This window comes from Gymnoscopelus braueri (assembly GCF_963280865.1).
Source record: "Gymnoscopelus braueri genome assembly, chromosome: 22".
Classification (NCBI taxonomy): Eukaryota; Metazoa; Chordata; class Actinopteri; order Myctophiformes; family Myctophidae; genus Gymnoscopelus; species Gymnoscopelus braueri.
In genome coordinates, this window is record NC_137624.1 from 9,217,444 (window position 1) to 9,223,443 (window position 6,000).

The window sequence follows — 6,000 nt, forward strand, 5'->3', positions numbered from 1 at the left end:
TGTTCATCTCAGGTTCAGTCGAGCTGCAACTCAAAAACATTTAATTACAGGATGTTTGTTACCTTGTTCCTTTTTTTCTAAATCTCAAGACTAATCCCACTGCCATGCAGATGATTACACCAACACCAGTGACAGCAGCAGCACATATAACCAAGATATCTGTGAGGGAAAGATGAGAAATGCTCATGTACTCTATGTCTTACAATGAAATAACTTGGGATCAAACAGGTGCAGTAATGAACAAGAACTTACAGCGACCACTCTGATCCGCTTCACATTTCTCAAACACATCTGTGAAACAAAAGCATCACAACGTCTATCATCCAATAATCCATCCACCTACATATCCATGAAGGTCACTACCCTTCAATATATGTTTGTGAGTGTGAGTCTGAACCTTAAAAGAACACTTCCCACATTTTCAACCTTATCTTCATATACAGTAAATGGTCCTCGCTAACACTCATTATAAGATGGCACCATTTCATTCTGCTCACTCTGATTCTAATTAATGGGCCGTGGACAGTTCAGAAAGCTGCCTACCAATGAAATCATCCATGTAAATTCCTCCCGGAAAGTTAGCATGCTGAAATAGAAGCCATTGTTCTTGCATTAATTTAGAAAAAAGAAAGAAAAAACTTTGAAATCTTGTTTGAAAATTCCAAACCTGCCCTACGACTGAATACTGGCAGGCACGTTTCTGAACTGTCCACAGCACTCCTCTGAGACACAGTGAGCAGACACCATATAATGACCATTAGTGAGGACCAATCATATAACGATATAATGGAGAATGGAGAAAGTGGTCCTTTAAATCAAATCTCTCACCTTGTGTGTCAGAATAAATGACTCTGGACACGTCCTTCACAAGCCCAGAGGAGAGAGTCACCACACAGTGGATCTGTGTACCGTTTCTACAGAACCTCTGCAGTGTGACAGTGCTGGTCACTGTGATGGTACCGTCAGTGTTGACTGAATGGACGGTGCTGTAGTTTGAAGAGCCTAAATGTGTGGGAACCTCCAGAGTTACTGTCAGAGCAGGACGGGACACAGCTGAGCAGGACACAACCATCAACTCTGTGCCGTTGGGTTGTGTGACGTGTAATATGGGCTCTGGTTTCTCTGAAAAATAAACAATCATTTCATTATTATGGGTTTGCGGATGAAAGCGGCCAAAATTAGTGTCCTCAGGAGGCATCTCCTTTAGGTATAGGGTAATGCTGCGTTCACACTGGCAGATACAAAGGATTACAAGGTAACACTTGCTCATAAGGTACCCGTAATTAACGCTTAATTTATGATTACTACATAAATTATGTAATCGTTAATTAAGCGTTAATTAAGCATTAATTCCTTGTGATTCATGTATTAAGTAACTTTGCTTAAATAGTGATTAACTAATGATGTTAATTAATGATGAATTAACCAGGTAGAATGTGGCCCAGGAAAGGGAAGTCTGGCCAGGGTCCACTGATGGAACTGTTACCCCCATGACCACCAGACCCCAGATACAGTAAAGTGGATTAAAATGGATGGATTGGTTTGGTACCCCCTCCCCTATAATTTGTCTTATAGCCTACTGTGATGACATTGCACGACTACATTTTTTCACCAACCTCCAACCTTAACATCTTAAAGCAAAGCCTGGTATTTTGTATTCAGGGCATATTTTCATAAAGGTTGAAAAACTAGGCCCCACACACACACATGCACGCACGCACACGCGCGCACGCACGCACGCGCACACACACACACACACACACGCACACACAGGACAACTTCTTACCATCCACTATGAGGCAGGTTTTCGTATAGATGGCTCCTTCAGGATAGGCGTAAAATAACAAGTAAGACGCACGAACGCGGGAAGCGAACGCAAAGAAAATTATAATAATAATGGAAAAAAAATTATAAAAAAGGAGGTAACCAAAAAAAAAAAAAAAATACAACAAAATTCTGCGTTAAAGGAGAGATCCGGACATTTTAAGTGTTATCTTTGATGTGTCGCTAATCACTCACCATCATTGAAATGGACGTTGAGTTATTCCAGAGAGTCCCGTGTCGTGCAGTCTGGCGACCCCCGCCGTGGCATAATGGGAGCCCGTGTAAGAGTGAAATTCGTCTATTATAACCGATGCAAAGTTAGTTTTTTCTCTACTACTGCTCATTGTGGAGTCTCATGATACTCAAACATGCACTGAAAGTCGCGCACGAGTTATCGTTCGTGCAGAACTAGACGACGCTGGTTGCTTGTTTCTTCCACAGACGCCAGGTTCTGTGGAAGAATGGAAGAACATGCTCATACATGTAACTTACAGTACAGTTGGATTTTAAAACTATTTTGTTACACAATAAGCATCTACGTGTAGCCATTATACTTGTATGTCAAATATGGTTTGAAGAATCAATAGAGAATTCTGGAAATTTGAATCTGGAAAGTATGGAATTTTGAAATGGAAAATGTGTAGAAACCCCGATTATAAGTGTCACTGACGGCCGGGATTTCTGACTAAAAACATTAATAGTTGATGGGAGTGGGACACGTTTTAAACATTTAAGTTTTTGGGCTTGCTGTAAGGTATTAACACATTCATTGCCAGGTATTAATTAATTAATTCATCCGCCGCTGCCAGCGGTTTTAGCGTTAGCTTTAGTTTTTTGTTTTTGACGATCCACAACCGATGGGTTTGGTTGGCCAATCAGGGAAGCCGAACTATGCCAAACGTACAGAGACTTGTGTTTCTCGTAAAGTTTGAGGTTGTTCGGTTGGACGGTGCCCGAGGTATGCCCGGGACACACAGACAGACTGACCTTTGGGGTGACACCCCGAGTGGAACTACAGCCCCCCCTCCTTCAGGGGATCCCAACAGGTGACACCAAAGCAAATTATGGCAGGGCCATCTGTGATGCTGAGGGAACATACAGTAGGGCTGAGGGAATATAGGGTTGAGGGAACATAGGGCTGAGGGAACATAGGGCCTAATTTGGATTATAATTTTTTTGTTAGGGATTGAGGGAACATAGTAAGTAAGTAAGTAAGTAAATTTTATTTATAAAGCACCTTTCGAAACAGTGTTACAAAGTGCTGTACAATGGAACATAAAATACATACAATTAACAAGATAACAACAGGGTATTATAGTACAAAAAAAAAATTGTGAAAAGTACAAAACAGCAAGGATAAAAACAAAAGCATTGACCTATGTGAGTCAGGTCTTCAAATGACAAAGTGCTTACGAAACAAAAGTGTTTTAAGCATTCTCTTAAAACAATCAACCGACTCAGCATTTTTTAATGCCAGGGGAAGGGCGTTCCACAGTGTGGGAGCAACTACTGCAAAGGCCCTGTCACCCTTTGTTTTTAGATTGGACGCGGGTATCTTCAAAAGGCCTTTGTCAGAGGACCTGAGGGACCTCACCTTGTCCTTAGGGGGCAGTAGGTCAGCAATATAAAGTGGTGCTAGCCCATGTAGAGCTTTATAGGTGGTTAACAAGATTTTAAAATCTATCCTGGACCTAATTGGTAGCCAGTGAAGTGCGGCTAACACTGGTGTTATGTGTGCTCTGCGATTAGTGTTGGTGAGAATTCTGGCCGCCGTGTTCTGTACTAGTTGAAGTCGTGATAGTGACGCACGGCTCAGAGTGGTGTAGAGTCCGTTGCAGTAATCAAGACGGGAAGAGACAAATGCATGCATGATTTTTTCCAGGTCTTGAGATGTGATAATTGATTTTATTTTATTAATGTTGCGCAGATGGTAGAAACATGACTGAGTTACCTTTTTAACATGGAACTCGAAGTTCATCTGGTTGTCGAAAAAGACACCCAGGTTTTTTGCTGTTTGTTTTACATTAGTAGCCAATGGACCAAGGGACAGCCGAATTGCATCTGAGCTACACTCGGGGCCTATGATGAGTATTTCAGTTTTATCTGGGTTAAGTTGTAGGAAATTTTGTGCCATCCAATTATTAATGCCGGTTAAACAGTCATGCATGACTGTGAGTTTACTGAGGTTGTTTTGCTTGAATGAGAGATACAGCTGTGTATCATCAGCGTAGCAGTGATATGACATACCTTCATAGCTGTTAATGAGAGTACCAAGGGGTAGCATATATAGGGAGAACAGGACTGGACCAAGTATGGAGCCCTGGGGGACACCACATGTCAAGGGAGCTGAGGAGGACGCATAACTGTCAACAGCGACAGCCACACTTCTCCCTGACAAATAGGAGGAGAACCATTCCAAGGCCGACCCATTTAATCCCACCCACTGTTGAAGCCTATGTAGAAGGATGGAGTGATCGATTGTATCAAAAGCTGCGCTTAAGTCGAGCAGCAACAGCACTGAACACTCACCAACATCAGCCCTCATGAGGATGTCGCTAGAGACTCTGAGGAGTGCAGTTTCAGTGCTGTGCTTCTGGCGGAAACCGGACTGAAACTTGTCAAAAATGTTATTGTTATTTAGAAAATGTAAAAGTTGATTGCAGACAACCTTTTCTAATACTTTAGAAATGAACGGGAGTTTGGATATGGGTCTATAATTGGAGTGAACTAGTGGATCGAGGCTTGGTTTTTTTAGGAGTGGTTGGATAATGGCATGCTTAAAGTGATCAGGCACACAACCAGAGGATAAGGAGCTATTGATGATGGATAAAAAGTAGGGGCCTAGACAGTCAAAAGCATCTTTTAAGAGTGCAGTAGGCATGATGTCAACAGGACTAGATGAGGGGTGCATATGTGACACGATCGGTGAAAGATCATCCAAGGAGATCATGTTAAACTGGGACATTGAGGGGACTAGAGGAGGGTGGTCAACTATGGTGGTACTAGGTGGTATTATCTTGGATCTAATATTGTCAACTTTGTTCAGAAAGAAAGATAAGAATTGTTCACAATCATCGTCAGAGAAGACCGGAACTGGGGGGATGGCTGGGTTAACCAGAGTGTTAATGACGGTAAAAAGTGCTTTTGGCCTATTTTTATTAAGATTGATCAGATTTGAGAAATATGCCGATCTTGCATCCTCAATTTTAAGATTAAAAGCAGACAGCAGTTCCTTCATATGATTGAAATGGACTGTCTCCTTAGACTTTTTCCACTGCCGCTCTACCTTTCTGCATTCCCTTTTTAGGCTGCGGATGTCATCGTTCATCCATGGGGATGATTTAACGGCGCATTTGTTTTTTATTTTGAGGGGGGCAACTACATCAAGGGCAGACAGACATAAATTGTTAAAATGGCAGACGAGGTCATTTGTGGCGGTTGGAGCTGTTACATTGTTGCTAAGGGCTGAAAAAGCAGAGCAAAATTTTTCAGCAGAGGAACTGTTGAGAGTGCGGGAGCGGATGGAGCGTATGATGGATTGGGTCTCAACAGTAACATTTATGTTAAAAAGGATATATTTGTGGTCGGAGAGAAAGAACTCACCCAAACACAGATTATTGAGGTTCACGCCCATTGTGAAAACTAAGTCCAGTGTATGGCCATGGTCATGCGTTGGCCCAGACACATGCTGAATTAGATTTAGCGATTGAGTAAGGCTGATAAACTCATCAGTTAAGTTGTCGGAGGGATTGTCAATGTGATAGTTGAAATCTCCTGTCACAATCAAGTTATCAAATTTCATGACAACCGATGATAAAAATTCTGAGAATTCAGTTAAAAACTCGCTTTTAGAACCTGGTGGGCGATAGCATAATAAAATAAAGAGAGGATTAGCAGATCCAATCTTAAGCAGGAGAGCTTCAAAGGTAGTAAAATTATCAATGTCCATAGAGCGGCAAGCAAATTGTTTAGAAAAAACAGCCGCTAGACCACCCCCACGTCCAGATAGCCTAGGAGCATTTATAACTCTACAGGCAGCGGGACAAAACTTATTCACAGTTACGTTGTCATTTTCTTTCAGCCAAGTCTCTGTTAAAAATAAGAAATCAAGGTGATGAGAGTTAAAAAAGTCTCTTATGATGAAGGGCTTGTTACAGACTGACCTAGCGTTAATTA